The sequence below is a fragment of the Triticum aestivum genome, chromosome 2B (assembly GCF_018294505.1).
Source record: "Triticum aestivum cultivar Chinese Spring chromosome 2B, IWGSC CS RefSeq v2.1, whole genome shotgun sequence".
Lineage (NCBI taxonomy): Eukaryota > Viridiplantae > Streptophyta > Magnoliopsida > Poales > Poaceae > Triticum > Triticum aestivum.
Window position 1 is genome coordinate 165,160,998 of NC_057798.1, and position 11,359 is coordinate 165,172,356.

Here is an 11,359-nt window from a genome sequence, read left to right on the forward strand (position 1 = left end):
CAAGCTTGAAGGAAGACGTCACCCCGTTTGACAAGAAAGACTTTGCTGCTTGTGTGAAGGACATACGTCCTCTGGCCAGTCTGATTGCCAATGAGACAGACCTCACCAAGTATCAACCGGCTTATGACTTGGAAAATCAGAAGATGCCAACGTCGTCTTACAAAGTGAAAGACCTTATCCCCCCAACCCGTAAGCATACTTTTGCTCCTGAAGTTGACCCGTCCAAGCTTATTGATGATGAAGCTGAGTTCCAAGCTTTGAATGGCATTGACTGGTCATCACCAACCTTCTAGGAAGTAGAACAGGACGAAGAAGCGAAGAGGGATCATCCAGAAGTGTCGGGCCATCAGAGTCAAGAAGATTGACCCGCTTGGCGGTTCATATTTTGTGACCTTCTGAAAAACAGTTAATCAATTGGACTCCTGGAGTCATGTAATAGGGTAGCAATAACTTTGCACTACCGTGCCATCATGCACGTTCATGTTGTGCTCAATGCTGTTAAACCACCACTTGATAATTGTCCTTTTAGATTTATCATGATGTTTGAGTGGTGCAAATGAATATTTCGATTTATCCTGCATACAAGTAGATCAAAAAGAGCCCTTGGTGGTTGACCGCAGGGCGGGTCATAATACCTCACACATAAGGACTGAGGCTTAAAACATTTATAGATAAGGCTGGTGTAACCCGAATTTCAACATAATTAAAATAACGACATCATACCTGTGACATTGAATCATACTGTCGGTTTACGATACCTGTGCAGTAAGGGTGAGCACCCAAAGCTTGAGAAGCCAATATTTCCAAGTGCTTGATATCATCATGTATGGGCGGCTTGTCGCCTCTCATTAAGCCGGGTAATAGAAACCACGGGTATGCTTCAAATATGTGCTGTGAGATTGAAGGCTACATGGCCGGGATCACTTTAGACCAAAAGGCAAGATAATATCAAGAAGAACCAGAAAAACTTCAAAAATCTCAAGCCAAATGAGAAAAACAAGGCTATGCTTCGAATACGAGCAGGAAGCCGGACCATAAGGGTTAATAGCTATGATTCGAATACGATCAGGAAGCCCCCGAATGGTTTTTGGCATTGCACCGATCAAAGGGGTACCGACAGCTATGATTCGAATACGATCAGGAAGCCCCCCAGTGACCATGATGATTAATGCTATGATTCAAATACGATCATGAAGCCGGACCAAGAGGGTTAACGGCTATGATTCGAATGCGACCAAGCCCCCAAGTGGTTTGTGATGCTTAACGGCTATGGTTCGAATACGACCAAGAAGCCGGACCAAAAGGGTTAATGGAAATGATTCGAATATGACCAAGACCCCAAATGATCAAAGTGTTTTTATGGCTATGGTTCGAATACGACCAGGAAGCCGGACCAAGAGGGTTAATGGCTATGATTTGAATACGACCAAGCTCCCAAATGATCAAAGTGTTTTTACGGCTATGGTTCGAATATGACCAGGAAGCCGGACCAAGAGGGTTAACAGCTATGATTCAAATACGACCAAGCCCCCAAATGATCAAAGTGTTTTTACGGCTATGGTTCGAATACGACCAGGAAGCCGGACCAAAAGGGTTAATGGCAATGATTCGAATACGACCAAGCCCCCTAGTGATCTTGAAATTATGACGAAGAAGACTCATTATTGAAGATGAAAACGGCAGAGGCCCTGCTTTATTATAATCATCATAATATATACATCGTCAAAATATGTACATCATAAGAGCCGGCGGCTCAAGTGTAGTAAGGCCGAAGATGAGCAATATTCCACGGCCAGCGGGTTTCCTCCTCCGACTTACGTGAATCTTTGTGCTCTCAAATATCGATAAGGTAGTATGACCCATTGTTCAAGTTCTTGCTGACCACAAATGGCCCTTCCCAAGGTGGGGATAACTTGTGCATGTCAGTTTGATCCTGGATGAGCCAGAGCACCAAATCACCTTCTTGAAAGGTTCTGGACTTAACCCGACGGCTGTGGTAACGGCGCAGATCTTGTTGGTAAATTGCCGAGCAAGTCGCCGCAAGGTCACGCTCCTCATATAACAGGTCCAGTGCATCCTGATGTGCTTGTTCATTATCAGCTTCAATGTAAGCCGCCACACGGGGTGAGTCATGACGGATGTCACTAGGGAGAACTGCCTCTGCTCCGTATACCATGAAGAAAGGTGTGTAACCCGTAGATCTGTTGGGGGTAGTATTTATACTCCATATCACTGAAGGTAACTCCTCCACCCAACAACCCGGCGTCCTTTGCAAAGGAACCATAAGCCAGGGTTTAATGCCTCTCAAAATTTCTTGATTGGCTCTTTCAGCTTGACCATTGGATTGGGGGTGAGCTACTGACGACACATCAAGTCGAATATGCTCACGTTGACAAAACTCTTTCATAGCACCCTTGGACAAGTTAGTGCCATTATCAGTTATGATGCTGTGGGGAAAACCAAAGAGAAAAACCACCTTTTTAATGAATTGAACCACCGTTGCCGCGTCATACTTACTGACCGACTCTGCTTCAACCCACTTTGTAAATTTGTCAACAACCACCAAGAGGTGGGTCTTTTTGTCCTTGGACCTTTTAAAAGGCCCAACCATATCAAGCCCCCAGACTGCAAATGGCCAAGTAATTGGAATCATCCTCAATTCTTAAGCCGACACATGAGCTCGACGTGAAAATTTCTGACAACCATCACATTTACTGACCAAATCCTCTGCATCAGCATGAGCCGTCAGCCAATAAAATCCATGATGAAAAGCTTTGGCCTCAAGGGACTTTGAACTGGCATGATGACCACAATCTCCTTCATGAATCTCATGAAGAATCTCACGGCCTTCCTCAGGAGAGATGCAACGCTGAAACGCCCCAATGACACTGCGATGATGTAACTCGCCATTGGCAATTGTCATTGACTTAGACCGCCGGGTTATCTGCCTGGCCAAATTTTCATCCTCAAGTAACTCGCCCCGGGTCATATAAGTTAAATATGGTACTGTCCAATCTGGGATAGCATGAAGAGCCGCCACCAATTGTGCCTCCGGGTCAGGAACAGCAAGATCTTCCTCTGTAGGTGATACGTCTCCAACGTATCTATAATTTTTGATTGTTCTATGCTATTATATTACCCGTTTCGATGTTTATGGGCTTTAATATACACTTTTATATCATTTTTGGGACTAACCTACTAACCGGAGGCCCAGCCCAAATTGCTATTTTTTCCTATTTCAGTGTTTCGCAGAAATGGAATATCAAACGGAGTCCAAACGGAATGAAACCTTCGGGAGCGATCTTTTTGGAACAAACACAATCCAGGAGACTTGGAGTGGATGTCAAGAAGCAGCCGAGGCAGCCATGAGGGTCCAGGGCACGCCCTAGGGAGGTGGGCGCGCCCCCCACCCTCGTGGGCCCCTCGTGGCTCCCCTGACCGACCTCCTTCGCTTATATATACCTCCGTACCCTGGAAACATCAAGGAGCACCAAGAAACCCTATTTCCACCGCCGCAACCTTCTGTACCCGTGAGACCCCATCTTGGGGCCTTTTCCGGCGCTCCGCCGGAGGGGGAATCGATCACGGAGGGCCTCTACATCATCGCCAAGGCCTCTCCTATGAGTTGTGAGTAGTTTACCACAGACCTTCGGGTCCATAGTTATTAGCTAGATGACTTCTTCTCTCTCTTGTGAATCTCAATACAATGTTCTCCTCGATATTCTTGGAGATCTATTCGATGTAACTCTTTTTGCGGTATGTTTGTCGAGATCCGATGAATTATGGGCTTATGATCAAGTTTATCTATGAGAAATATTTGAATCTTCTCTGAATTCTTTTATGTATGATTGGTTATCTTTGCAAGTCTCTTCGAATTATCAGTTTGGTTTGGCCTACTAGATTGATCTTTCTTGCAATGGGAGAAGTGCTTAGCTTTGGGTTCAATCTTGCGGTGTCCTTTCCCAGTGACAGCAGGGGCAACAAAGGCACGTATTATATTGTTGCCATCGAGGATAAAAAGATGGGGTTTATATCATATTGCTTGAGTTTATCCCTCTACATCATATCATCTTGCTTAATGCGTTACTCTGTTCTTATGAACTTAATACTCTAGATGCATGCTGGATAGCGATTGATGTGTGGAGTAATAGTAGTAGATGCAGGCAGGAGTCGGTCTACTTGTTACGGACGTGATGCCTATATACTTGATCATGCATAGATATTCTCATAACTATGCACTTTTCTATCAATTGCTCGATAGTAATTTGTTCACCCACCGTAATACTTATGCTATCTTGAGAGAAGCCACTAGTGAAACCTATGGTCCCCGGGTCTACTTTCCATCATATAAGTTTCCAATCTACTTTATTTTGCAATATTTACTTTCCAATCTATATCCTAAATACCAAAAATATTTATCTTATCTTATTATCTCTATCAGATCTCACTTTCGCAAGTGGCCGTGAAGGGATTTACAACCTCTTTATCACGTTGGTTGCGAGGTTCTTGTTTGTTTGTGCAGGTACAAGGGACTTGCATGAAGCCTCCTACTGGATTGATACCTTGGTTCTCAAAAACTGAGGGAAGTACTTACGCTACTTTGCTGCATCACCCTTTCCTCTTCAAGGAAAAAACCAACGCAGTGCTCAAGCGGTAGCAAGAAGGATTTTTGGCGCCGTTGCCGGGGAGGTCTTCACACAAGTCAAGACATACCAAGTACCCATCACAAACTCATCTCCCTCGCATTACATTATTTGCCATTTGCCTCTCATTTTTCTCTCCCCCACTTCACCCTTGCCGTTTTATTAGCCCTCTCTTTTCCCTTCACCTTTTTTTCTGCTTGCCTCCTATGTGCCTATTTGCCCTGATGGCCTTGCCTAAGAACGTTGATCGTCACCTTAGAAGGTTGGAAGAGATCGAAAGCAATGTTAGAAGCTTTACGACTTTACAATTTGAGCATAATAATTTCTTTAGAAATGAGCTTAAAGAACAAAAAGCCTTTATGGAGTACATGAATAAAGAGCTTGATGATATGTCTAAGGAATTTTATGGTTTGAATTCTCAGATTGCTCGTCTTGAAAAATTGATTGCCCAAATTTCTGATAAGCAGGCAACCTTAGTTAATAAGATGGCCGCCAAACCAGAAGGGTTAGAGGGAAATAAAGATGAAGATCTAAAAGTGATTGATGTGTCCCCTATTAAATCTTTGTTTTGCAATATGAATCTTGATAATGATGGGACTGGAGATGAGTCAACTTTAGTTAGAAGGCGTCCCAATGATTCAGAGTTTCTAGATCTTGATGCTAAATTTGGTAAAAGTAGGATTGGAGAGGTCAAAACTTTAAATAGCAATGAAACCACTATTTTGGATTTCAAGGAATTTAATTATGATAATTGTTCTTTAGTAGATTGTATTTCCTTGTTGCAATCCGTGTTGAATTCTCCTCATGCTTATAGTCAAAATAAAGCTTTTACCAAACATATCGTTGATGCTTTGATGCAATCTTATGAGGAAAAACTTGAATTGGAAGTTTCTATCCCTAGAAAACTTTATGATGAGTGGGAACCTACCACTAAAATTAAAATTAAAGATCATGAATGCTATGCTTTGTGTGATTTGGGTGCTAGTGTTTCCACGATTCCAAAAACATTATGTGATGCCCTAGGTTTCCGTGAATTTGATGATTGTTCTTTAAACTTGTACCTTGCGGATTCCACCATTAAGAAACCTATGGGAATGATTAATGACTTTCTTATTGTTGCAAATAGGAATTATGTGCCCGTAGATTTTATCGTTCTTGATATAGATTGCAATTTTTCATGTCCTATTATTCTTGGTAGACCTTTCCTTAGAACGATTGGTGCAATTATTGATATGAAGGAAGGAAATATTAGATTCCAATTTCCATTAAGGAAAGGCATCGAACACTTTCCTAGAAAGAAAATCAAATTACCTTATAAATCTATTATGAGAGCCACTTATGAATTGAATACCAAAGATGGCAATACTTAGATCTATTCTCGCTTTTATGCCTAGCTAGGGGCGTTAAACGATAGCGCTTGTTGGGAGGCAACCCAATTTTATTTTTGTTCCTTGCCTTTTGTTCCTGTTTAGTAATAAGTAAATCATATAGCTTCTGTTTATATGTGGTTTTATGTTTTAGTTAGTGTTTGTGCCAAGTAGAACCTATAGGATAACCTACGGTGATAGTTAATTTGATCTTGCTGAAAAACAGAAACTTTTGCGCGCGCGAGAATAATTTTAATACATCACAGAAACGTGATTTTTAGTTGATTCTTTTTGCAATAGATCAATAGATAAATTTCGTAGGATTTCCTATTTTTTTAGGAATTTTAGAGTTCCAGAGGTATTCGGAAGTTACAGATTGCTACAGACTGTTCTGTTTTTGACAGATTCTGTTTTTGTGTGTTGTTTGCTTATTTTGATGAATCTATGGCTAGTATCGGGGGGTATGAACCATAGAGAAGTTGTAGTACAGTAGGTTTAACACCAATATAAATAAAGAATGACTTCATTACAGTACCTTAAGTGGTGGTTTTTCTTTCTTGCACTAACGGAGCTCATGAGATTTCCTGTTGAGTTTTGTGTTGTGAAGTTTTCAAGTTTTGGGTAAAGATTTGATGGACTATGGAATAAGGAGTGGCAAGAGCCTAAGCTTGGGGATGACCATGGCACCCCAAGATAATTCAAGGACAACCAAAAGCCTAAGCTTGGGGATGCCCCGGAAGGCACCCCCTCTTTCCTCTTCGTTTATCGGTAACTTTACTTGGAGCTATATTTTTATTCACCACATGATATGTGTTTTGCTTGGAGCGTCTTGTATGATATGAGTCTTTGACTTTTAATTTACCACAATAATCCTTGCTGTACACATCTTTTGTGGAGAGACACCCGTGATTCGGAATTTATTAGAATACTCTATGTGCTTCACTTACTTTTGAGCTAGACAATTTTGCTCTAGTGCTTCACTTATATCTTTTTAGAGCACGACAGTGGTTTTATTTTGTAGAAATTATTGATCTCTCATGCTTCACTTATATTATTTTGAGATTCTTTTATAACAGCATGGTGTTTTGGTTATAAAATTGGTTCCAGAATGATGGGCATCCAAGTTGGGTATAATAAAAACTAGCATAGAAAGTGAATTGGATGCTACGATCAATTTGATTCTTGATAATTGTTTTGAGATATAGAGGTGGTAATGTTAGAGCCATGCTAGTTGGGTAATTATGAAATTGAGAAATACTTGTGTTGAAGTTGGCAAGTCCCGTAGCATGCACATATGGTAAAAGTTGTGTAACAAATTTGTAGCATGGGATGCTCTTTTGATTGCCTTCCTTATGAGTGGAGGTCGGGATCGCGCGATGGTTAACTCCTACCAACCCTTCCCCTAGGAGAATGCGTAGTAGTACTTTGCTTCGAGGTCTAATAAAACTTTTGCAATAAGTATATGAGTTCTTTATGACTAATGTGAGTCCATGGATTATACGCACTCTTACCCTTCCATCATTGGTAGCCTCTATGGTACCGTGCATTGCCCTTTCTCACCAAGAGAGTTGGTGCAAACTTTGCCGGTGCATCCAAACCCCGTGATACGATACGCTCTATCACACATAAGTCTCCTTATATATTCCTCAAAACAGCCACCATACCTACCTATTATGTCATTTCCATAGCCATTCTGAGATATATTGCCATGCAACTTTCCACCGTTCCATTTATTATGACACGTTCCATCATTGTCATATTGCTTTTGCACGATCATGTAGTTGGCATCGTATTTGTGGCAAAGCCACCTTCATAATTCTTTCATACATGTCGCTCTTGATTCATTGCATATCCCGGTACACTACCGGAGGCATTCATATAGAGTCATAGTTTGTTCTAGTGTCAAGTAATCCATGAGTTGTAAGTAAATAGAAGCGTGATGATCATCATTATTAGAGCATTGTCCCTATAAAAAAAGAAGAGAAAGGCCAAATAAAAAAAGGAAGGCCCAAAAAAAGGGGACAATGTTACTATCCTTTTCCACACTTGTGCTTCAAAGTAGCACCATGATCTTCATGATAGAGAGTCTCCTATGTTATCACTTTCATATACTAGTGGGAATTTTTCATTATAGAACTTGGCTTGTATATTCCAACGATGGGCTTTCTCAAAGTGCCCTAGGTCTTCGTGAGCAGGCAAGTTGGATGCACACCCACTTAGTTTGTTTTGTTGAGCTTTCATACATTTATAGCTCCAGTGCATCCATTGCATGGCAATCCCTACTCCTCATGTTGACATCAATTGATGGGCATCTCCATAGCCTGTTAATTAGCCTTGTCAATGTGAGACTTTATCCTTTTTTGTCTTCTCCACACAACCTCCATCATCATATTCTATTCCACCCATAGTGCTATATCCATGGCTTACGCTCATGTATTGCGTGAGAGTTGAAAAATGCTGAAGCGCGTTAAAAAGTATGAACCAATTGCTTGGCTAAAACCGGGGTTGTGCATGATGGGAGTATTTTGTGTGACAAAAATGAAGCATAGCCTAACTATATGATTTTGTAGGGATAATCTTTCTTTGGCCATGTTAATTTGAGAAGACATGATTACTTGTTAGTATGCTTGAAGTATTACTATTTTATGTCAATATGAACTTTTATCTTGAATCATTTGGATCTGAACATTCATGCCACAATAAATAAAATTACATTGATAAATATGCTAGGTAGCATTCCACATCAAAAAATTTGCTTTTATCATTTACCTACTCAAGGACGAGGAGGAATTAAGCTTGGGGATGCTTGATACGTCTCCAACGTATCTATAATTTTTGATTGTTCCATGCTATTATATTACCCATTTTGGATGTTTATGGGCTTTACTATAACTTTTATATCAGTTTTGGGACTAACCTACTAACCAGAGGCCCAACCCAAATTGTTGTTTTTGGCCTATTTTAGTGTTTCACAGAAAAGGAATATCAAACGAAGTCCAAACGGAATGAAACTTCGGGAGCAATCTTTTTGGAACAAACGCAATCCAGGAGACTTGGAGTGGACGTCAAGAGGCAGCCGAGGCGGCCACGAGGGTCTAGGGCGCACCCTAGGGAGATGGGCATGCCTCCCACCCTCGTGGGCCCCTCGTGGCTCCCCTGACCGACCTCCTTCCCCTATATGTACCTGTGTACCCTGGAAACATCAAGGAGCACCACGAAACCCTATTTCCACCGCCGCAACCTAATGTACCTGTGAGATCCCATCTTGGGGCCTTTTCCGGTGCTCCGCCGGAGGGGAAATCGATCATGGAGGGCCTCTATATCATCGCCAAGGCCTCTCCTATGAGCTGTGAGTAGTTTACCACAGACCTTTGGGTCCATAGTTATTAGCTAGATGGCTTATTCTCTCTCTTTGAATCTCAATACAAAGTTCTCCTCGATCTTCTTGGAGATCTATTCAATGTAACTCTTTTTGCAGTGTGTTTGTCGAGATCTGATGAATTTTGGGTTTATGATCAAGTTTATCTATGAGAAATATTGAATCTTCTCTGAATTCTTTTATGTATGATTGGTTATCTTTGCAAGTCTCTTCGAATTATCAGTTTGGTTTGGCCTACTAGATTGATCTTTCTTGCAATGGGAGAAGTGTTTAGCTTTGGGTTCAATCTTGCAATGTCCTTTCCCAGTGACAGCAGGGGCAGCAAGGCACGTATTGTATTGTTGCCATCGAGGATAAAAAGATGGGGTTTATATCATATTGCTTGAGTTTGTCCCTCTACACCATGTCATCTTGCTTAATACGTTACTCTGTTCTTATGAACTTAATACTCTAGATGCATGCTGGATAGCGGTCGATGTGTGGAGTAATAGTAGTAGAGGCAGGCAAGAGTCGGTCTACTTGTTACGGATGTAATGCCTATATACATGATCATGCCTAGTTATTCTCATAACTATGCACTTTTCTATCAATTACTCGATAGTAATTTATTCACTCACCGTAATACTTATGCTATCTTGAGAGAAGCCACTAGTGAAACCTATGGCCCCAGGGTCTATTTTCCATCATATAAGTTTCCAATCTACTTTATTTTCCAATCTTTACTTTCCAATATATATCATAAAATACCAAAAATATTTATCTTATCTTATTATCTCTATCAGATCTCACTTTCGCAAGTGGCCGTGAAGGGATTCACAACCTCTTTATCGTGTTGGTTGCGAGGTTCTTGTTTGTTTGTGTAGGTACGAGGGACTTGCGTGGAGCCTCCTACTGGATTGAAACCTTGGTTCTCAAAAACTAAGGGAAATACTTACGCTACTTTGCTGCATCACCCTTTCCTCTTCAAGGGGAAACCAACACAGTGTTCAAGAGGTAGCAGTAGGCAATTTGATAGAAGGGTTATGCAGAATATCCAAGTAAGTGTTAGGTGGCACCGGCTTATGTTGAGACCCCAACCCGCTTAAGGCATCAGCCGCCTCATTTTTCCTGTGATCGATATGTTCCTGTAGCGACCAGACCTCAAACAGTCTGATCTCTGTGCATCAGTGTCATCCCTGGATCAGTAATGCTGACACGCACAGTACTTGAAGGATTTATAACAGAGTAGCAATCACACACTTATTACATCGAATAGTCTCAAAAGAGAACTTGTAACAATAAATATGGCTTAAGGCCATCTAAATACGATAACAGCGGAAGGCTTGGAAGATAAAGTGAGTCCATCAACTCCAACGGCATCACTGAGTGAAAGATCATGACCTAAGGCACCTTACTCGTCGTCTAAAAAGTCTGCAACATGAACGTTGCAGCCCGAAACGGGTCATCACATGGAATATGCTGGCAAAGTAACACAAGAGAGTAATGAACACAATAATGCTATCACTACATGCAAATATGGCTGGTGGAAAGCTCTATGGTTATAGTTTTGCATAAAGTCAATTTTTTCCTACAACAAAGGAATAAATTTGATTTAACTATCATGGTGGTTGTTAAACATTGAGAAGGATCACCCAACTCAATCCCAATTAAGCATCATCATTAAACTCAATCAAATTAAATTAAGAGTGATGATATCAACATGATAATCCAAGAACTAGATACTCAAAACGTCCATAACCGAGGACATGGCTAACCATTATTAGTTTGTACACTCTGCAGAGGTTTGCGCACTTTTCCCCACAAGACTCGAATACATCCATGGTCGGAGATTCGAGACACAGTCTTTCTGAAACAATAACTCTTTACTCTGGGTGGACAGTTACACCTATTTTCCCCTACATCTGCTAGCCCACCACTGAAAGAAGTCTTGCAACTTACTCAACTATGCCAGAGCCCATAATAGCTTGTGG